The 23643-nt window shown below is 48.2% G+C and overlaps 1 long non-coding RNA gene across 3 annotated transcripts in view; it reads left to right on the forward strand.

The window, feature by feature from the left end:
• The window catches only part of LOC308071816, a 117258-nt gene that overhangs the window by 53023 nt on the left and 40592 nt on the right, over positions 1-23643 (forward strand). For all 3 annotated transcript variants that reach the window (XR_013931315.1, XR_013931316.1, XR_013931317.1), the window contains exon 2: positions 11212-11400. This is a non-coding gene — a long non-coding RNA (uncharacterized lncRNA). The remainder of the gene's footprint in view (positions 1-11211; positions 11401-23643) is intronic.

A 23643-nucleotide genomic window follows, 5' to 3' on the forward strand; every position in this document is an offset into this window, starting at 1 on the left:
CTCTGGCATGTATATTTATATAAATTCTTATTTGCCGGCTTCATAAAATACCCGTTAGGAGTGGGGCTGGGTGAGGGTGACCCAGATGCACAAGAGGAAATGTTTCATATCTCAAGGAGTGCCGTATGTGCCCCCCGGCAGCCCCTCCCTCCCGCCTATCAGATGTAGGGCTTAATGGGCTTAAGAATTAGAGCAGCTGCTTGGTGCAGAATTTATTGACCGACTGTGCATAACGAGGGGAATTAAAAACCTAATTGGCTGAGCTGCTCCCTGTCAGTTTGAGAATTTTTACTTTTCTCAGGGCTTGATGTTTTTATCAAGGTTCCTGGACACTTTCCTACTGCTCTCTGGTTTGTAGGTCTGAGATGTAAAGAAGAAGAATCTCCTTGGGATGGTGCCGCCCTCTTCAGCGGTGCTCTGGAGGAGGAACAGTGGTGTCCAAGACCCTAGCTGGAGTCTGGCACTAAGGATTGCTCGCCTTGCAAGGCGTGAGGGTAAAAGACAGATGTGTGGTGCAGAGCCACTGCATGGGTCACCTCCCAGAGCAGGAGGCCACGTCCCTTGCACTGGCATTGGTAAATGCCCTTGTGTAGATTGGACTGTGCTCTCCCTTCCAGAATAAACTTTGCTTGGCTTCCCAGCACCAGCACAAAACTGGAGCTTGTTTGCTGTACTAAGAAGGTAGGAAAGGGAACTCGCCTGGAAGACAAAGTGCGATTGAAGCATCAGTCCTGCTCTGTGCTGCAAGTCACCATGCTCTCCGAAGGCACTGTAATAGCTTTCCTTGCGATAAAACAGTCTCGTTAAATGCCTCCCTGGAGAAACTTCACCTGTGCTCTCTGCTTTCTGCTTCCTTTCTCCAGCTGTGTACATAGAAGGAGAGAACGAGTTTGAATTTCAAAACTCTAGATCTAAAAACCTGTCTATGGGCTTCTGAGGCAGGGTGTGAAGGGCTGTGCTGCGGGCTGGGCGCTGCTCCCATGGCCTAGAGCGTGTCCCCCCTCATCCCTGATGAGGACACAGTTGTGGGGTTTTCCTCCCTGTGCAAACAAACGCTTGTAGGTGCACACCAAAAAGGCAGTTTGTGCATTGCCCAGAGCACCACAGCCCAAATTGAAGCTGGTCCTTGTACACAGTACCTCGCTGGTGTGCAGCACTACTCATCAACACATGTACGGGGCTTCACTCGACCCTCGGCTCTGCTCTAAAACTGGACATACTGGCTTTCACTGGTGAAAGGCTGGTGTTGCATGACTTCTTCCAGACGTGCTGTTAGAAGCCTACAGCCCCGGCTTCAGCCCAGCACCCTCACTGCTCAAATCCTGCAGTAGGTTGCTTTGCATTGTGCGTTTGAGATCTGGAAGGATTGGGCTTGGTTTCCAAATGGGTTCCTCCTAGGCCATCTCTGGAGGTGCTCTGGGAATGAACAGCATGGTACAGCTTTCTGGGGAGGTGGTTTTAGCTGATTTCTTGATGTTACCCAGCACTGTTCTAGTAAGGCTGTATTGCATAAAAAAGATGAGTTAAGTACATCTTGAGTAGCTGTGGCCACACAGATCCTCCTGCTGCATCTCGTGGTAGTTGGAGTCAGGGCTCTGCTGTGCCGTCTCCAGCTCACAGAGACTGGGAGAGGTTTTTCCTGCAGTGTCTCTTGCTCTCAGAGAGGCTGAATGGGCACGGAAATAGCCTCACTTAAGGCTATGTCTCATTACTACATTAAGTCAACAACCACTTGAGCATCCAAGAATTTTGATCAAAGCTAGATATTGAAAGGGGGGACAAAGAGTGGCAAACTTATTTGACTTCCACTTATTTCCAGAGCCTGTTGAGCACATGGCTGTACTCCTCACGAGTGTGAAGTGTGTTCCTGGCAGAGCAGTCGCCTGCTCTCTGCCTCCCCCATGGTCAATAGAAAGGTTTCTCCAGGAGCTCCAGCCTGAGAGCAAGGGCAGCCCCCTCCTTGCCTGTGCCTTGGCTCCAGCACCCGGCAAAGGTGAGGCGAGGTGGTCACCCATCCCATCCCTGGGGGCAGAGACCCTCTGGCGTGGCCGTTCTGCAGGAGACCCTGTGAGCACGCAGAGATGCACTTGGGACAGGCATCAAATATTGCTACGAACTCGGGTGCAGACAGTCAAAAAAAAAAAAAAAAAAAGGCAAATCCAAATTACTGATTGCTGCTGGGAGTTTTGCTCAAGTCTCTTTAATTCACTTTTTTAGCACGAGAAGCAAACCAACAGCTGTCTGACTTTTCATGGCAACTTGCAGCAGCATCTTGAAACGTGGAGAGTAATGACTTGAAAGTAGTTACCAACGTGAGCCTCAAAGCCTGGGCCCAGTGCAGGCTCCTTGGGTGACCTTTTGCTTCAGGTGAGGTTTGCCACCAACACAATTTTGGATGTTGGGGCATTTGTCTTGCTGTGCCTAGTTGCCTGTCTTTAATACGGACCCTCTTCTGCCTCGGGCAGCCTTGCTTGTTGAAACTGTACGCAGGCATGGCATGCAAGGTGCTGGTACGGCACAGTCACAAAGCTGCCAGCACCCCAGCAACAAGTCTTGGGGGGGAGGGTTTGCGTGGAAATCGTACCAGTATTTCAGATTCCAGTGGAGGCAAGACCAAGGTTTTTTACTGCTTTTGGGCTTGTTGGGGTCATCCCTGTATCCTCTCCTACTCCTCTGTACCTAATGATGCTGTATGCAAAAATAAGTAATCTACAGTAAATGTATCCTGGATACCTATTTCATGGCAAAAACACCTCAGTGCCATGAAAATAAAGTGTTAGCGAGTCTCAGTAGTGTCTACAAAGATGGCACTATCTCTTGAGTTAATTTTAAGTCCCCTCCAGCAGTTCTCAGTGTTATTTGCAGAAGGCTGGGAAACAATAAGAGTAGCAGCAGCTTTGATGCATATTTTTTTCTTGCAGGCGTGTCCACGGGCACAGTCACTGAGGGCTAAATTAGACCTGACAGATTATTCATGCTACTGTTTCAGAAGCAGCAAGGGATGTAACAGGGCTGAGAGGTACTCCTACTTTGCATTAAAACCCACTTTTGTTCACATCCCAGTAACCCTCTGGAAATATGAAAGCCGAAGCAGAAATCTGTTTTTGCTGTGGCTGAAAGGCTATTGAAACCCACCGGAACCCAAAGTTTAATATGGGAAGTCATGGTGAAGGAAGAGCAGAGCATGGGAATTTACATTCAAGGGGGAGGAAGATGAGGGGTTTGGGCAGAGAATAACTGATAGGTGCTGTGCATTAAAAACAGGCTATAAAAGATACACTACAAGGTTCTGGTGACAGACCAACAAAGCTTTTTCTTCCCCTTCATTGTTTATACTGTCACAGGATCCTCACAATAGCGGATAGTTTAGCCTTGTACTCCATGGTTCATTATCTATTATTCTATTTATTAATGCATTCTTGGGTCTTAGTGATGTGATAAACCATCCATGCTTTTCTTTTATGGTTTAATAGGATTCTTCTAAAACCCCCTCCATGTTTACGTAACCTTGCAATTCACAGTTATCTATCATTTATTTCCTACTTTACGTGCACTCGATAAAGCCCAGGCAGCCGAGGGATGTTCAGCCCGCGTGGTCCAGCAGCAGCACGTTGCCCATCCACATTCTTCGTAACGCGTGTTCCCACGAAATCAAACGCGGGGCGCATCCTGGGGCGGGCCAGCCCCCGGTGAGGGCGAGAGGACATCCAGCTTTCACAGCAGGTGGGGTTTGGTGGCACCAGGAGACCTCCTCCATCCCTCTCGGAGAAGGTGGCCGGGGCTTGTGGAGGTCTCTGGCCTTCGGGCAAAGGGCTGGGGGTCTCCTGGGCCCCCCGTGGAAGACCTGGGCCCATGGAGGTGCTAAGCTTGACTTTAATTGGACATCAACAGGGATTAGTTGTTGATCTTGGCGCTTTCTCTGGGAAATGCTGGGGCTACTTTTGAGGAGCCTGACCGGTGTGGTGATGCAGTGCTGGGGCAGAGCCCCCTGGTTTAGGCACCGGAGCGGTATCTAGAACTTTCTCGTTAAATACCTTTTGGAGAGTGGACGGCCAGCATCACTGTGGGGCCGCTCTCCACCAGAGGCAGAAAATCATCTAAATATGACACCAACCCTTTATTAACAATACCAGGGAACTGGATGCAAGACCTCATTTATGATTTCATTCATAATCCCTTCAAAATGACTTGGTACCAGTATGTGATAAGTGGATTATGTGTTAGGCCCAAGTAAAGCCAGACACAATTAGTGCTTTAATAAACCGGTTGTATGCATTACTAACAACTAAGTCATAAGGGAATTGGTGTATTTACAAACCCTAATTAGTAGTTTGTTACTGTGATACCAAATTTAAACAAATCTGTAGCATCACTGACCATCTGGGTTAGAAATCTCTGTTTTGAATTTAATTAGGAAATAGTTGTGACAGAAAATTGGTCCTTATTAGTTAGCTAACGATCAGTGTTCCCCTAATTGAAATGAAGAACTGTCTGTCGGGTTTGTGAAATGTTTAGATACAAGCAGAGACAATCAAAAAATATTCTCTCACTTAGGACTTTGTAAGCTGTGATGATTGATTATTAACCCACCCCGATATTTCGATATTTTAACAACTAAAATGCAAATGACATGGTTATGACTGTGCGTAATAAAAATCTGGCAATTAGAGTTGTGCATTTCTGGCTTTGCTTTTTTTAAAAAAAGCCTTTGCCTTCGCCTTCCTCCCCGCCGCGCACCCTCAGCAAGGGCATTTCTTGTCCCAGAGCGGCAGCCTGGCTGCACTTGCGGCTGCTTTCCCCAGGAAAGCAGCTTGGCAGCAGCACAAAACCAGCCTAACCCGGGCACCCATTTATTTTGGTGGGAGTTGGCTGTGTCCAGAAACCAGAGGGTCTGCAGGGCTGGGAGTCCCCCTCCATGCACGCTGAGCAGATCATGGGCATTTAATGGCTGTTGCTAATGGGGGAATAAGATAAGTATCATTTTCTGCAAGCGCACTTACAGCAGAAGTGAGCATCTCAACCTTGCAATCAAAATACAGATAGTTTCTTTAAAACACAGGCTGTGGTTCTTAATTTTCATTTCCTCCCTTTATAGTTCTCCACAGGACTCTGGATATTAGGATTCCTGGTAAGCTTTCCAGATTAAAGAAAACATACACTGGCAATAATAAACAACCCAATCGCTGCTGTTCTAGCATTACTTGATACTGAGAAACTCTTTATATATTGTAACAGACAATGAAGTTTCTGTAGGGGCTTTAAATCACTTAATGTTGAAAGGAATTCCCAGACGGCTTTATCAGTCACTGTGTAAAATTGTTAGAGATCTCCACCAGCTAATAAATTTGATTTGGGGTTTGTTTTGCTGGCATTTGCACAAACCCTCTGAGAACTATAGTTACTGTATTCCTATACAGTATTTGAATTCAAAATTGAAATGCCCGTTCCCCTCTCCTCTGGGAGGGGAAATAAAACTTTGCAATAGAATATGAATGTCGGTTGTTTTTCTTTTTAAGCTGGTGCATTATTATTTGAGGAGATATAGTGTTTGACAAAACCATTTATTTTGTTTCAAATATTTTATTGAGTAATAAAACTAGTTTACATTGCTGCCACATATGGGGATTTGTGCCTGTTAATATGTAAGGGAGACGAGTAAAGAAATTGGTACCCCAGCCCCGCCGTTTTTCACTTTATGGCCCTGGCCTCTCTGCCCGGCACCTGTAACGCCGTGCAGAGGCAGCTGATGCAGGCTGGGTGTGGGTGGGCTGCGCCGAGCCCTTGATGGGGCTGCTGCTGGAGGTGCATCGCCCCTAGGGGGGCTCCTGGGGGCTTGGTAGGCATTGCTGAAAAATAAAGGCAACGTTGTTTTCTGGGCTGATTTTTTTTTTTTTTTCTACCCAGCACTCACCAATTGATCATGAATGACCCCTTTTCATGGATGTTCCCATTCTGAATGGGAAAGAACCAGCATTTTTAATCTAGAAAAATCCCCTCTAAGTAAAGCCAGCAGCAGCTGACGGCCGTGCGTCAGCCGGGGTGCGACTGCCCTGCAAGGAGCCCTTCTCCCAGCCTTAGGCATGATCCCTGCCCAAGGTGTCCCTCGCCTTGCTGGCGGTGCCAGAAATACAGAGCACAGACCTCCTGGAATAGAAATTTGCCTTTTTTCTGCACCCACCACCACCACCTCCCCCTGACTCGGAGGAGCTGGGCTGGGGTTCAGCAAGCCTTGCTTCAAGTGCAGTTTGTTTTGCTCTTTCCCTCTCCTGCCCTGGCATCTCCCCAGGTCGGAGTCTCTCATCTGCAAAATGGGGCCAACAGCAATTCCCTTCTATCCTGGGGTGGCTGTGGGCCTGGGGACTCGGTGCCCTCAAGGGGCTGTGCAGAGCAGCCAGGGGGTGCTCCTCAGGACCCCCGTGTGGAACAGGCACGTTCTCTCCCCGCTGCGGCAGCCCGGAGGCTGGAGGGAGATGGCTTCTGCGAAGGAGCCGGAGAGCCTAGCCCCACGGGGCGGCAGCGGGGGCTGCGCTGCACGGCTTCTGCCCCTCTCGGCCCTTGACGCCAGTGGGACCCTGCTGGGGCTGTCGCTGCTGCGATGCCCACCCTGTGCAACACCAGGACAGCCCCATGGCACACGGATGGCTTCGCCCGAGTTGCGAGCTGGCAGGAGAAGCCAGCAAATCCTGGGTTTTGATTTTTTGCAATGTTCTGCTGCTTTGTTTCTTTGTTTTATGTACAGATGTTTGCTTTAAGGGATTGTAGCGAGTAGGAGGGCCTGAGTGCGCTTGTTTTAAAGCAGTCTGAACTGTCCTGTCCTCAAAGCTTCCCGTGGCAGTGCACAGGATGGCGCATGTGAGCCTGTGTCCATGTGCATGTGTACAGGCGTGCCCCGGCACCTCCATTTCAGGCAAGTAGTGACAAACCCACCGATGATGATGCTCTGCCCTCCCGGGCACAGCGAGTCTGCCAGGGCCGGCAGCGACACCTTGTCCTTCACCCGCTAACGGCTCAAATGACACTGATGGTCTCCAGTGAGAAGCCCATCCGTCCTCCCCCCTCAAGGAGGACGACAGCTGCTGCGAAGCTTTTTGAGGGGAGCAACAGAGTTTAATGCCTTGGGAGCATGCAGAGGATTCACAAATGGGGCACATCACAGATGCTGCTCCACCAGTCCGTTGGCAGGCGTTGGTGTCATCTGCAAGGTGGGTTTTGAGCCTGGAAAGCAGCATGCAGTGCTGATATTTCCCCAGACCTGGCGCATAGCCCCCTGATAACGTGACGCGTCGTCATCCTGCAAAGCGTCCCTCATGCCATTTCCTTCTGGGAGCTGAATTCAGGAATTCAGGTGCTCTGGGGAACGCATCTATTTTCTGCTAACATGGAGTCCAGCCATAAATGTTGCTCAAGTAACTTCGGTGTTTGTGAGCATTCAGCATCATTTTTAGCTCAGCCCCTAACTAGTGCTTACTTCAAAGTTGTTGTAGCTTACTGAGCAAGAGCCGGGTCTGCGGGGCGGGCCAGCAGCCCTGCCTGCGTGCTGCCTGTCCCCTCCCCAGAGCCATCCTTGGTCTAGCTGCGAGGAAGCACCTGCCTTCACAGCTGGCCCTGTTGGAGAGCCTGGAGCCTCTTTTCGGCCGTCGCATCGTAACGTTGTAATGCTGTTGTGTGCTCCTGCTTTTCTGAAAAGAAGTACCTCTGGGTTTGGATGCCTGACGGGAGTTGCCTCAAGTGGGAGTGGCACGCTTGCCCTGCCTGTGCGTGCGATAGTTGCAGAGTTGTTCCTTTTCCTAGAGTTTTCTGCTGTAAAAGAGCACGCGGGGCTGTTTCTGGGTGGGGTTTGGGTGTTTGTTGTGCGCTTTAACAGCCTAGAGCGAGCGTTTGTCCGCAGGCCGTGTTACCTGTGGGAAATGGGCCAAGGTGCACAAATACGAGTCACCCAGGGTATGCCACCGGACAGCCAGTCATCCTTTCTGGTGTTTGTTGCTGGGTTTTTTCTTGTTTTAAGAACTTTTGTCTGAAGGGGAGGTTTGAGATTGTTCCCTTGGTTGGCACCCTGAGCGATGTGCTTCACCTCCGCATCTGTCTGCCCAGCAAGGATGGCAAGAGGCTGGAGGGCATGTCCTGGCACCATGGGGGGCCTTCGCCACCACCAAGGCCGTCAACGGCGGGCGCAGGTACCCGCGGCTTGGCCAGGAGATGGATGGAGTTGCAGTTTTCCCACAGCTTGTCATTAGTCCTTGCTCTGGAAAGGCTTAGCAATTCCTGCCCAGTAAATTATGTGCCATTCCTCAAAAAAGTGAATTAAATAAATGGGGCTAGAGCATGTCTTTTTTGCTCTTAGCTTTAGCGTATTGATTTGGACATATTTTCAGGCCAAGAGTAATCAATTCTTGGGTAGATGGGCAGAATAAAATAATTTCAGGCAAACTCTTTGAACGACTTGTCATTAATTTGCCTTTTGCCGGTGCTTGTTGAGGCCAGGCAAGATGCGCTCAGCATCCTCCGTGCGCCGGCAGAGCGGTGCCCTGGGGATCTCCTGGGGCTGCTGGGCTGGCAGAGAGGGAGGGGGCTGCTGGGGCTAATGAATGCGCTGTGTTTGCTCATCTTTACAGAGTCACTTATTACCGCTAATTGGGAGGGACAGTTCAAACAAGCACAGAGGAGCAGTTGTTGTGGGAGCGTGACATGGGTTTAAAGAAGCGGCTGGGGAGGACGGCACTGCCTGGCCCCAGCCCCCACACCCGACTGCATCCTGGCGCGGTGCCGGGGGTGCATCCTGCCTTTGTTGGGGACCCCCTCTAGAGCCGGCGGTCCCAAGAAATCCGGGCAGGACAAGGCGTCTCGGGGCACCGCAGACAGACGCGCAGCTGTCCGGGACACTTAGGAAGTCACCAGCTGACGGAAGGGGTGGGCTCCTGGCTCGGCCGCACAGGGGTGCAGGGATGTGCTCTGCATTAATGCGCCGGGCATCGCCTGGGCTTGTTCTCCTAAAGAGCCCCTTTGATTTGGGAGGGCTGGCCGGCGCGGGAGGGCATGCTGGTGCCGGGGAATGCTTTGTGCCTTCTTTCTTCAGGGTTGCTGGGCAGGGCAAAAAATGCTTGTGGAGGAAGATGTCTGCAAATGTCTCATCCTTCAGAGTTATTTTTACTTTCAAGTGTTCTCATCCAAGCTCATATTCTTTCATTTATTGTTGCTTTCCGTAATTAAAACCTTTTGGATTATTCCCCTGCAAGCTGAGCGCTGCTTGCAGCTGTGTACAAGTGTACAGATTCCATTTCTATAGCAGGATTGACCCATGACTCTAATTTTTAAGAGGTTTTATTTAAATGTTACTTGGGGAAAATAGCTAAGCATAAATGTTTCAGACATTCAGAAGAGCAGTATGGGCTTTCTTGGCCACACTTTGGGTTTATAGCGTCGAACAGAAAGTTGGGGTTGGGTTCAGAAAAGCAGGTACGTTGGGGTGCTGAGGGGGTGTGTGGGAGGGCAGGGGGGCGGGATGGAGAGCTGCCTTGCAGGACTGCAACCCGGCAGGTACCACGAGTGTAAGGCGGCGATGGGGCTGCATGGCAGCGAGAGCTGGGGCCAAGCTCTCACCTGGTTCCTATGGCTGCTCCCTCCAGTGCCCCTCCTGCTGCTGCGGCCGGCGTTTGCCCTGGGCATGTGGAGGCAGAGGAGGTGCCCGCTGCACCTCTGTCCTCCCCAGGGTGCAATGTCCACTCAGGCAAGGTGTGTGCCCAAAGGTGTTACGGAGCCGCTGGGGATCCCCCGGGTGGGCTCAGGGCTGGTGGCGGGAGGGGGGGAGGGGATGGAGCAGAGGGGTGCCGGCAGCTTCCCACCCCCCGGCATGGGGGAGGAAAGGGCGAGGGGCTGGTGGAGGCCACTTTGTCTTTTGCTCGCCCTTGGCTACTGCCTTATTTTGAGAAGTAGGGTCCGGTTTGAGTCAGCCTTTCCAGTTTCAGCTTTGCCTTTTTTATTTTTTTTCCTTAATATAAAAACGGAGGTTGCTAGAGTGAAGACGAAAAGCTCGATTTCTCTTTGAATGAATAATTCCCCTCCTTCTTAAAAAAAAAAAAAAAAAAAGCTCCAAACCTCCACGTCTCCTGTTTGTAATGCAGGAAGACAGAGATTATGTGCATCTGCAGCCTGATTTTAAATATGCTCTAAAGGCGTATTGTACACACATTGTCACTGAAGAGGATAAACCTAAGGAAACAATCTTAATCTAAGAAGTTAGCATCAACCGCTAAAGCACCGGCAAAAAAATTCTCCATGTGTGGCTTGAATTCTAAGCACTAGTCAAGAGGCATGTGAGCCAAAACCGCCACTCAAAGAATGCTCTAATCAGAACAGCTAACAAGAGAAATTTTTTCTTTTGCATGTGTGGTGAAGATAAATTGAGTTTGTTTTGCAGCCTATTCTGTTTTAGATTTCCTGTGTCATAACAGAATGAATTTGTTGTTCATTGATACCTTAATATATAGGTTGTTGGGGATTTTTTTTTTTTTCCCCCGAGGAGGAAAACAATGTCCCCTTCACTTTTGCATGAATGAATTCATTTATTCTCCGTAACCTCCGGAAGTCATTTATTTCACTCCGCGACAGCTGCAGGGTCTGTTTGTGTAGGAGGGTTGCAGGCGCTTGGGAAGACCCTGGCCCTTCCTCGCTGCCCATGCCCAGCGCCGGCGGGGCTGGGGTGGCCAACCGCAAATCCACGGTGCTTTTTGAAGGGTCTTGTAAGAAAACTGCGTATCAGAAACGTCTCCGTTCTGCTTGGGGTGAGACAGCACAAACTGCCAGCCACGGAGCGATCCGCTCTCTTCTCCCGAGTGATGCTCCTGACCATTTATCCCCGTTCCTCTCTATGTACCATGAATCACTGATGAGTTCTAATCAACAGCAATTTAATTGATATACGTGCTTTTACAGATGTTGTTCTTTGTTGTAACTTGGCAGTCACTAAGGTCCTCGTGGTGGGTGCCTGGGATGTTTTCCCTTTATTAAAGAAGGAAGGAAATCACTCGCTGAGGACACTTCAGCGTTGGTCCACCATAGCCTACAGCCGAGTTCAGTGCAGCCAGAAACGCATACCGTGGGTCTAGATGTGTTTAAATAGTCAACATAAACAAAAAAACCAAACCTCCTGCTTCCCCCAAAACCCTTCCAAACACCCCAAAGTAATTTGCTCAGAGGAATTCTGTTTTTTTCCAGGCTTGCTTGATGCCGTGCCCTGTGGGTTATCCTCCACGAACGTGTGAACAGCTGTCAGCTTTGGTGTAGAAATGGGAGAGGGAGGAACCAGTGTTACCGTGGCATCAGGTGCGGCAAGCCATCTTCTGGTCTTTTCAGGCACATTAAAAGCATCTCTTAGCACCTCTGCTGTGACTTCGGTTTCTTAAGGTAAGAAAAGCTAAAATAGTCTTACTAAAGCGTGGAATCAAAGAGGAAAGCTCTCAACAGGTGTGAGAAACTTTAAATTGTGGGTCCATAGTTGGCAAAATGCATAGTATCTCGGGAACCGGAGGTGCCTCCCCTGGCTCTCCTGTCGGAGAGGTGTGCTTCACTGCGTGTTTGGCTTCCCCAAGTCCCTGCGGAGGGCATCACGCATGTGCAAAGGGTCAAGCTGGATCGAGACTTCATTCCTTCTGAGGTGAAAGACGGCAGCTCACCCGCAGCCCAACCAAAATCTCCTCCTTTCCCACCACGCCTTCTCCCCTGGCAGCCAGGAGAAACCCCAGACTGCTGAGATCTGGTGCTGTGTTGCCAAATTCAGGGTGAATTCGCCTTCTGTGGTTTTTTCCCACCTGTGGGCTAGCCAGGGTGCACCACCGCATCTCCCCCCGGACCGGGGCTCTGAGCTCCTGCTGCCTTCGGGGACCGGAGCGAGGATGCTTTTCCCTGCGGGCAGACCGGCCCCATTGCATCGCCCTTCGGGGGCCGCATCCATCGCCCTCCACGGCTCAGGCAAGACCTGGGCTGGGCAGCAAGGGTGGAGGAGCTCGTGGGCTCGGCTTGCAGCTCTTCTCATCCTCCGTACCTGGGCTGCAAACGCAGCAGCGCTTACCGGCTGTGCTAATCAGAAATAATGTGCGGCTTAATAGAACTTCTCCATTAAAAGGTTTTGGAAATAATATATTAAATGAATGGTTCGCCCAGCGAGTTTCAAACGGCTGGGGAGGGAGGGGAGCCCCAGCTCACCCACAGACCTCAGCGGCACCGTGCATATGGTCACGCTATGCCTAAAACTGAAGCTGGGAATTGGTTTTGATTTTTATTTAAAATTCAAATGTCTGATGTTCTTAAATTGAACAAATGATATTTAAAAAAAAATATATCAGGCTCCAACATCTGCAGATTATGATTTGCATTTTGAAATTGGCTGCTTGAATTGAACAAGGATGAATACTGTCACTCTTCTTTTATTCGCTCAGTTTATTTAATGAAATGCTAGAGGTCAACCCTTTGTCCTTAAATTAGTTACTATAAAAATCTTTTTGTACTTTTCTGCTTGTTATGATGTCTTCTAAGCAGAAGAAAAGGTTGCCATTAATTATGTCTTTGTTGAATATGGATATCTATTCATAGTTAGTTAAACAGTTTCAAACAAAATTAGCATTGAGCAACTCTAAGGCCAGCTTTAGGTTGGTTATCAAGAATTTTTTGCTAAGAGAATGCTCTTCTGCAAGTGTGCATTATCTAATATATTCAGCTTTCAGTTGCTAATTTTTTTTCCAGATGAAGATGGGCTTAATTGAGGTTGTGCTTTTAAGTTTGTAGAGCTCTTCAGCATCTCATACAAAAGCATCTAGAGGCTTTTCATTTGTCTTGAGTATGTTTTAGATGTACAAATATTATTTACTTTAAACTCTAAATCAAAAGGCGCACTGTAACTATTTTAAATAAAACATTATTCTCTGCTGAAATATATATAAATTCAAAGTGGGACTTTTTTCCTTTATCACTTAATAATTTATTTGAAAGAGCTGCTATTAACAAATTTTAGGATAATATTGAAACAGCAGTTTAGTAGCTGGTCTCAAACAGGCATTTAGCAATGTAATTTACTTGTCAGAGATAGAGGATGTATATTAATGTTAAGATATAGCTCCAGTTTCATGTCAAACTCTTAGCTAAGTGCCATTCTGAATAGGGCTTTAAAGATTAAACCGCGTTCGTTTTTAGGAAAGTCTCAATGCGACGACAGAGCTGAATTTTCCAGTCAGAGCCGTGTCGGGTGGCCGTCGCCTTTGTGACAGCGTTGGGTTTGGTGCATTTTCCAGCCTTGGTCGGTGGTGCCACCCTGCAGCTCCCGGGGCAGCCCTGCCTCTCGGGGGGCGAGGAGGGGCCGCGGGGCAGCGGCAGGCGCCCCCATCCCGGGATGCCCCCCGAGCCCTGCCAGCTCTGCGCTGGGGGGCAGCCCCGCAGGAGCCCCGCGCCCCCGCCGGGCTGGGGCACGCTGCCTGCTGCCTGGACCGTGCCCCGAGGACCTGGCAGAAAGCCCCGTGCTCCTGCTCACCCCCAGGACTCCCGAGCAGACCCCGATAAAGCGGAGCACCGTGGCAGGGCAGCCGGGCTCCGAGCGGGGGCGTGGGGGGATGCATCCCCACGTTTAAGGGGCTGTACGGCCCCGCCGGCCCCAAGCCAGACAATAGCATGGTGGGTGTTTGGAAACGGGGAGGGGTGGGGAACGCACAGCGGAGAAAAAGCTACGGGGGAAAAAAAGAAGATAATTAGGAAAAGTAATAAGAAAATATAAATGTGGTAGTGGAGGATTAGTCCTAGTCATTGGAAATGCAAATCAACCCCATGCTTGCTCCCAACATTTTTTTTTTGAGCTTGTGTTTCAGAAAGGATTTTTCTCTTGGTTCCCCCCCCGGCCCTTTACCTCTTCAGTGCAACAGCACTGCTTTCCCAGCAGCATTAAATATTCTCGGAGATGAGACTGTAACCTTGTAATGCTTTTAGGTATAATATACATATTTTTTTTCATTTTAAATGCTAGCTCATAATGACATTGTGAAGTAGGGATCCCGAGTCAGCCTTATTATCATGGTGTCTCCTTGAGCTGAACCTCTGAGAAATGTGAAGGGGAGACCTTTTGGAATGAACAAATCCTTTAGCTGCCTATAATTATTTATTAAAATAGGCTACCGGGATAAAGGATGGGGAGGGGGAGGGAGGAGCAGCATTCCTTTCTCTGTGTGTCCCTCCTTGCAGATACACACATGTACACGTATCCAGCGACCAAGCAAAGCAATTGCAAGCCCTGTAGTTTAGAAATATAAAATAATGGACGTGCAGAAAGGAAAGATAAAACATGAGCAGATCACACGTATTTTTATGAACCGAAAGGAAAACACTGCATCCTGACCACTTAGAAAGTGTCCTCTCCCTTCAGCGTAGCTGCTGGGGATTTTCATGTCAGTGCTGACACCGGGCTGGGAGGAAAGTGGTTATGTACCTGTACCTATGGCTCCCTGTGAAAAGGAAAATAAGGGTGGGATCAGTGTTTTTCCCACTGTGTGGGAGAGTGGTGAAAGTGAAACCATCCTGCTTCATTGGCTGGGAAAAGAAGAAAAAGAAAAGAGAAAAAAAAAAAGAAAAAAAACCCAAACAAACGCCAAGCAGCAACCAAACCCAAGCAAACAAAATCCCCACAAAACCAAAAATCACATCTTGCTGTCATTTCATTTAATGAATCTCATTGATTGCTGCAGATTTCTCTAACTTCATTAATCAGCCAAACCAGGATGTTTTAGCTTTGTGCTGTTGAGTATTACAGAAGTAACGTAACCCTCTCTCCACATCTTGAGAAATTTTATAAACTTAGCAGGCTATTAAAAAAAAAATCTTTGGGGTCAGCTTTCCACTTGTGCCTTTCGCTCTTGAACAAGTACTTTTATGGTTTCTTCTAATATATAGGATTTATCCGCAGCTCTGTGAAGAGCTTTTAAATTTAATCCAGCACTGAAGTAGTAATTTGTTGCTAGCACTTTATAACAGGCTTTTCTTTTAACTTTCCCGGGATGCGGGCTCTTTGTGCAGGCTAATCTGTGACACACAATGCCGATCTGCTCGGGGTATCTCGGGCTTGGACCTCAGATGTCCTCCAAACACGAGGAATGAAAGTTGGTGAGCGTGTTACGGTCGGAGTGGTAAGGTGGGAATTGTCTGGCAGCGGCGCTCCAGGGGCGGGGGGGGGGAGGGGGGGGGGGGCTGCACCCCTCGGCAGCTTGGAAAGCCCCGGCGTGATTCCTGTTGCACGGGCATTACGGGCGTAACTTGGTCAGGATCTGGGCTTTCTTCACATGTGTGCACGGAGCTGTCAGTGCGCATAATTTATAGGAGCTCCTGCAGCTTTTCTGGGAAGTCTGTGATTTTTTTTCAGCCCACTTGGATAATGAGTTTTTAAATCCATTTTAAAATTCCTCTTAGGTTGGTAGTGATGTGTTCGGGTTTTGTTGGGTTTTTTTCCTGGAGGAGGTACTGGTATAGGCTGTCCATATAGAAGATTTTTTTTATCCAGAGAGGGGGTAAAAATCATGGTAATGGAAAAGAATAATTTACCAACTCTTTCTTTTAATTGAAGTGTACGCAGTTTTAAAAAAAAGCATTTAAAGTGAGTTCACCATTCTGTCTTACGGATGCAGGTCCTTCTCTTTTATTAAAAATAGTATTTTTGATCCCAGGTGATTAATGAATATTTTATTCCAGATGCAAAAACATATTGGGGATATGTTTGGATGCAGTATAAGCATGTGAAATAATGCACAACGAACATGAAATAGTCTCTTATAAATAAAGATACCAAAACCACAGTATTAAAAATGGGAGCAGCTCTGCCCACCTCCCTTTTATCAGGAACATTTCTAAACTAGAGTGATCTTACAGGAGACTTTTTGGCTCAGGCAAGAAACACTGATGTATTTACATGAATTACATCTCTACTTTGTATTTGGGTCCCTTTCATACACCGTGCAGATTTCCTCCTGAGGCACAAGGTCCGTCAGCACTTCTGCTCCTTTGACGGTGCTGGTGACAATCTGCTCTGGGGAGCTCTGCCCAACAGGGGCAGTTCCCTGTGCCATCCTCGCCGCGTCCTTCTGCCTTCTTCCTGCCAGCCACCATCGCAGAGGCATTAATTAATTACAGCCCAAACTGTACGTTTCCAAAAGGACGAACTGCAGCCCAGAAATATTTTTGAGCCACAAAGCGGGGAACTTGCAGGTACAGCAGCACGTGTGGAGGTTTACAGGGATGATTTAGTGAATATGAGAACATATTTTGTGCTCCATTGTTTAGACTCAAGAAGGCATAAAATCTTTAACATCTATTTATCATGTAGCTATTTTAATGTAAACATTTGTCTATTTGGATGAAGTGTTTTCATTATTAAGCTAATTTCCACATGTTTCAGATAGACTGATGAGTTCGAAGCAGAGCACTTGCTGATGAGAAACGAAATTCGGCCTCGGCTCAGCCTGCTGTCAGATACGTCTTCATTAGTTTTTGTCATTCACTGATGGCAAATGCTCCATAAATGAGATGACGATCAGGTCCGCCTTGATAACTTGCCTTATCTCATTAGTTTTCACATCAAAGTTAATCAGCAATGTGAATTGTAATTGCTGGAAGAGACAATGCAATAGATCACTCGGCCTTTTTTTTCTGTATGGCATCTTGAAACATCAGCAGGCTGGTGTGAGTAGATAGGCTCAGAAAGAAAATGATGTGGAAAGCATAATAAGCAAGCTGCTCAGAATTAATGAGCTTACCCAATAAGAAAAGAATAACCAATCAATGTGAGTTGGGCAAATATAATTTAGGAATAATTGCTTGATTGGTTGTCTATAGTAGACTGATTTGACCACACACAAGGATTAAGAATTAAGATGTCAAGGCAAAAAATAATTTGGCAACTGAGGGCATGTAATTTTTTGTTTCCTTCCCTTTATGACTGAAAGCGATTGCTGTTTGGTATGTTATTCCCCAAGAATGAAAACATTAGATAGACACACAGTGGTGGGTGGGTTGTTTTGTGGGGGTTTTTTCTTTCATGCTTCTTTTATAATACAAGCTCTTTCAAACCTCAGTGGGGATATTTCAGTATGGGACATTAAAAATGAATAGAGTTTAAAAAAAAAAACAAAAAAACACAACCAAACAAATGTCTTCATTTTGTAAGCATTGCATTGAAAAGAGCTGCGAGTTGGTAGGTGCCATGCACAAAATGCTGGATTCTGGCAAAAACTACGTGCCTGGGTGTTTGCAAAGCCCAGCCATTACTTGGTCCAAATCTGAAACACCATTCTTGTGGTACACACGCTTTTAATATAATTTTCCCCACAGCCATTGGCCAATTAGTAAAGAACCCTTATATTCTTCTATCTAAACTATGGGGAAGGTTCAGCCAGAAGGTAAATTTGCTTTGATCTACATTACACCTAATTGAGTCACCACCAACGTCTCTATCCCAACATCAAGAAATGTGAAAATGTTAGATTATTTCACTGGGGATTAAACCTAATTTTCGCGTGTTCTGCATTAACCTATTAGGCTGACTCATCTGCATTGCTAATACGGCTCAGGCAGCTGTCACTGCTAAAGAAAAACATGATCATGCAATCCTTGAATGAATGATTCCAGCTCTGATTAGTGTTAGTGAAGTTAGCTGAGCCCTGGTGATAAGGCAGGAAAATTCCCAGGTTGCCAATAGCTTTGAAAATTATCAGACTGTGGGCAAAAATGTACCTCGCGGCTCGCGGGGCCTCCCTCCAAAGGCGACATTATTTAAGGCTGTCTTTTTTCGGCTGCTTGCATAAACGTGTTTGCTTCTTTTAAGGGGCTGATGCCAGGGGTAAGTATTAAAATGCTAATGGGGAAACAACCTGAGCACAGCCCAGCGTGGAAGGCGGGAGGTTTTTCCCTGCCCGGCTGCCTTAGCTTTGTGGGTTTAAATGCCATTTCCAGAGGGGAGCGGCGGTGGCAATGCCAGACTGGCTGCAGCCGGGAGAAGGGACTTGCGGGAGCCGCCGTCAGCCCCTCCGGCCAGCACGGACCACCACTCCGCACCGCGTCTGTGCCTCCACCGCACCCCGCTCTTTGTTCGCAGGGCAGCGGGCACCGCCGTCCTCTTCAGCCGTTCCTTATTTCTTTCTATCCGTCAGATTTAAACAGTTTAAAAAAAAAAAAAAAAAAGGCAACAATGACACATCCCCTTGAGATGGGAAAAATTTAGGAATGCGTTAGCCTCCTAGCAATAGAGCCAGGAGCCAATTTAATCCGATTAGAGCCTGCCAACAATAGATGCTCCTAACTCATTGTGGACAGAAGCTTTCACTTTATTTGTTTCTATTAGCCAAGGATCCAAGATATCGGAAAAGTGGAATTTTGCCCCATCGGATCGCTCAGACGGTCAACAGGAAAACAAATTGAGGAAAACAGTCTAATGTGTCAATATTTATCTTTTGGCCCTAATTGTCTGCGGAGAGGACTTGTTGAGTGCGCAAAGTTTGCAGCTCCAGTTTATATGTGTGCTCTTCATTCTCCTCATTGTATGGATATAGCGGCGGCTCCTCACAATGTGGTGATGTTTAAGAAGGGCAGTAACTGCAGAGGCATAATAGAGGCATTTGAATGGGAAAAGACTCGCAGTTGTCGACCAAACTGCAGTGCTTGATACGAAATGTAAACGGGCTTTAAACTGATCTATACATATTTATATAATTTACAGTTTCTCTGTGAATACGCTTACTGCAGGTTTAGGCAGAGGCTTGTCCCTGTTGAATTAGATAGCAAGAAACTCATTTTCAAATACTTTTGAATGCATTCTCCTCTCTCCCAGACCGAAGCCCGTCGTGGCATTGATATCGTTTACTACCAGCAGCATAAATCGGTATCACTGGTGGTTTTCCCTCCCTGTGTGTGTGTCTGCAGCATGGCTTTGACGGGGAGACGCCGTACGTGGGCTCGGCGTGGTACTGCTGGAGGGGTCTCCTCTGCACCAAAGCATTTCCCTCCAGCCCGGGTGAAGCCGCCCCTGGCATCAGGCTTCATGCCACTCCTCGGGGAGCCGCCAGAAAGCACTGAACTGCTGACAATTTCCTCCTCTCCAGGACTTTTCAAGGTCTTCTAGGTATCTGGTTTTTAATCAGCGCGGCACATGAATCAGTTTGTTATAGCGCAAACGTTCCCCCAAGGCTGCCGTGAAACGCTTCACACAAACCCGCTCCAGGCTGGCGGGAGGATTTTTTTTTTTATTATTATTATTTTGCATTAATTGACTACACGTGTAGCATCATCCAAGTAGGAAACATGGTTGGTTTGACAAGACCTGATCTACAGCAACACTGTGTTGGCCTAGTTCGTTTTGTTTGCTCTTGGTAGGAAGCGGGATGTCCCTCGGTGCTGCTCCTGTCTTCTGGAACCCCCACGGGCACAACGCCACCAAACATCCCCAGCCGCTTCCCCAGGCAGGCAGGCTGTCTGGGAATGCCACATCCTGAATGTTTGAGCCTCCAGGCGCAGCTGGACAGCAAAGGGTGGGATTTGTGTTTGCTGCACCCATCTAGGGTGGGTGGTGGGTTTGCAGAGCCTGGAGACAGAGGCCGAGGTCTGCGGAGGGTGACCCGTTCCCTCTGGACACGTGGGCTCTCAGCCAGCACCCGTCTTCCGCTGGCTGTGCAGGGCTGGGCTGGCTGCTGCCCTCTTTCAGAGCTCCAGGCCGTGGGCTGGGAAGGGCTTCGTCATCTCCATCCAGCCTGAGCACCCGACAGAGGTGTCCGTCGGACCCTACCGCCTTCCCATCACCCTGGGGTTCGGCATCCTTGAGCAGCGGCAGCCCTGTGCCACCGCCAGGTGGGTTGTGATTCCTCCTAGCCTGACCCTGATGAGATCGTGCAATTTCATCCCTTCCCAGCCGGGTCCCGCTGATGGGCACCCCTAGACGTGAAATAACCACCAACTGCCACCCAAGCAGCAACGGTGGCTGAGGATTTAAAGGAAAATGCCGTCCTGTACTGCAGTGATTCACTTGCGGCTGGAGCAGAGTTTTGTAGGATTTAAAAAAAAAATAATTAGATTGTTGTATTAGATATGGTTAAAAGCGTTATAAAACCTCATTGTTCTGGCAGTCAGCCAGCCAGAAATCTCCTTCAGGTGCCTTATTTTATAATTATCCCCTATGAAATCTATTGCCGCCGTTCCTTAAAGCCTGTTCTGGCGGGTGCTTTTGCAGTGGGCCATGCCCTCGCCAGGTCAGAGCTGCATGGCAGGGACCCCTCAGGGTGTTCCCCATGGCGCAGCAGTGCCGGCATGAAAACGCAACCACCAGAGCCCCAGGCTGGGGCAGAGCAACGCTGGCCACAGGATGAGGAATACCACAAAAATGGCATAGCAGGTTACTTAGGGGGATAGGAGGAGAGGGACATGGGGCACTGGGAGCGCTCCCCTCCCCAAGGGGCTTCCCTGGGGACCCCCACCATGGTCTGGGAGTGCTGGTCAGGGCAGATGGACCTGGCTGTGCCTTCAGGCTCCTGGCACCAGGGACGTGTGGTGCAGAGCCTTAAGCTTTGGTGTTTTACCCCAAAGTGCTGAGCTGTTTGCTATATGGGTAAGTACCGATCCACTGAGAAGACCTGGGCTGCCTGACAGAGGTGCTAGATCGCAGTTTGGGAGAGGTGTGCTTTAACATCAGTCTCCTTAAGTAGCTGCAGATTAGAATTTCATCTTTCTGGCCCAAACCCTTTGAGGCCATCACTGATTCTGCCAGTGGAGAGTGAATTTACCTGCAAGGGCTGGGGGCAGCTCTCCCCTGGGCAATTGGGTTAGCACCCTCTCCTCTCCTCCTGGGCTGGGTGCTACCCTGCCAGCAACAGCCCTGTGTGGGAAAACAAAGATCAGGGGGAAATACTCCCTGTAGCCACCCTAGGAAAAAGCTCCAAAGGTGAGTACTCTTATCCTAAAATGGGATATTACCCACGCCCCCCCCCCCCCCCTTCTGTTATAGTGATTGGCTCTAGGTGTCAACTGAGCAAACTCAGGAGAAGCTGCAGTTACTGCAGAGTACATGTCCACGTGCAGAATGTTCTGGAACAGGTATTTCACTTTAAATTCATGCCCCGTCTTATTCCAGAATATTTTCCCTGTGTAGAGGAGCACTTAGCTGGGGTCTCTGCTTGCTGCCGTACTAGTGATAAGATGGATTGGCTGATCTAATAGGCCTTTTCAATCTCTGATTTTGAAAGCTAAGATTGGGAAATTAATTTCAGAAAGGTCAAAACAGAGCAAGGCTATCCTGCTGCTGTGTGATGGATCCTATTTTTTTTTAAAATCTATCTATTGAAGAAAAGGTTAGTTATTCAGCATCCTGAAAAAAAAAAAGAAATAAATAAACCAAGCAGAGGGAATACAAAAAGTGTATAGATCTGCTGACCCATTCGCAATCTTCAGTTAATGAAAATGCTGGGGAACAGGAGTGGTAAGAGCCTGCCGAGCTGGGAGGCGCTGACCCCGCGGCGGCTGGAAGCTGAATGCTCCCAGCCTCCAAATCCCCCCATCACAATGCACGTGCCGGCGTGGCTGCCCAAGGGGCTTAGGAGCGGCGGCGGTGGTGGGAGCCCTGCCGGCATCGTGGTGCTGCGGTGGCCGAAGCGTGGGAGGTCTGCTGCCACCTCTGTCCTCTGGTGGGTGGCTGCTGGGTTCACTGAGTGAATCCCAGTGGCGTGAACTAAAAATCCAGCTTGAGACGTAGCAGTGTCGGAAACGGCTGGGAGCATCATTCTGGGTTGGCTCAAGCCGTGGAGAGGTTTTGGGAGTCATGTCATGTGTTACTGGAAAGCTGGTTGTGTTTTGCAGTGGGAAAAGAAACACAAAAAGAAAAGGGGGGGAAATAAAAAACAAAGGCTTTGCATAAATATTTATTTTTATTCATTTTCTTCTAATGTGCAAGCCAAACAGTAAAGTTAAAAATAAAATCCTTCAGGTTTTTTTTAAAAAAATGGGAAATCACAGGGAGAGAAAATGAGCCACTTGGGGGAGTAATCACCTCTTAATTAAAAAGAAAATAGATTTTTTAATTTGTTTGCTTCTTTTTTGCCTCTCCACCTGGTACATTCAGTAAGCTGCTGAGCTGGCCCTTCCTCTCTCTGCTTCTCTTCTTAAGGGTGACTATGTGACATTGCAGTTTTTGGAAGCAGGGAGAAATTAATCGTCAGTAGTACTGGTGAAAACCTCGTCCTGTCCTAACTACAAGTTGTACGTTATGCTGTGCCAGCTAACACGTGGTGAGAGTCCTGGGACAAAGCCAGGCAGCTGCCCTTCCTGGGCACTGATGTGCAACTCCTCATCTCTGTGGGGAGGAGGATGTGGGAAAAGGTACCTGGGAAGCCAACGCAAAGGCAAGGGGCTGTTGCAGGGTGGGGAGTGGTGCGTGACGAGCTGAGGCAGCTGAAGAAGTGAAATTCAGCCTTTTGTTAAGGACAAAATACACCGTAAGCACTAACTTGGATCTCCTCTGAGCAAACGCAAGGAATTCTGCTGATTGCTCTGGAATACGATCCTCCTTGAATACCTAGCCACGGTAACGTTAGGTAACAAACTCGGGTTTAATTCACCCTCGAACCTGTATGAGCCAATCTCACTGTAAAGTTCGCTCTTTACAAGCAGGTATTAAACCCATATGTACTTGGGGCTGTACCCGTGTGGCAGTATGTTTCATATCCATTATTGAAGCTCTCCATTTCTGGCTCATGCATTTTCCTGTTGCTCTCCGCAATCAGTTAATACAAAAACAATAACAGCAATGTGTGGGCAAAATAAGTATCTCCAGCTGAGGATTATGTTAACAAGTTCAGCAATAAATGACAATTATTAATCAATATATACAAATGACTTAATTCTTTTAACGCATCAGGCAACACTGGAGATAAAGTATAACTTGGGAAATTTGTTGCATATTTCATTCTGAACAGAAGATGTGAAGAAAAAGGTCAGAACAAGCAAACACATCTGGCTCATTAACATGATTATCTTTTCCCAGTAAAAAATCTCAAGCAGATTTGAATGGACACCAGAGCATCTCTATAAATCAGATTTAGCTCTGCACAGCAAGTGCTGGGGAAGCTGCCAGGCATCAGTTAACCTGTCCTTCACAGTGCTGCTCTCACTGCTAACTCCACAAACATCGGGGAAGTTTCTGTAGTCCCAAATACCTCCTGCTTCCCAAGCCTAGTACTGGAATTAGGCATGGATTAATCTTCTAGCTTCCAGTGAAAAAAGAGGAACTTAAGTCTCTGTAGGGAGGGAAGTAGATATTTTACTGACTTAGGATGAATGTTGGCTTAAATGGAGAAATCCATCCGGTGGGGAAAAACGAGGGCACATACGTGCCTTATCGTGTGCACGGTGTAACACAGGGGTTTTTGGTCGACATGGGGAGTGTGCTGCTGGCTGGGGAAGGCTTCTCCCAATGCGTGTTGTAGGGGTGTGCCTGTATGTGGTCCAGAAGACCTCCAGGGTTGGGGGGGGTGTGGGGGTTGGGGGTGGGGCAGGGGGTTGCTATTAATATGTACACACGTGGATGCAGCTCAGCAGGCTTTTAGCAAGGCTTTTGTAAGGATGTGTGTGTGGTCCCTTGACAGGGAG

The sequence above is a fragment of the Falco punctatus genome, assembly GCF_963210335.1.
Source record: "Falco punctatus genome assembly, chromosome: 12".
Classification (NCBI taxonomy): Eukaryota; Metazoa; Chordata; class Aves; order Falconiformes; family Falconidae; genus Falco; species Falco punctatus.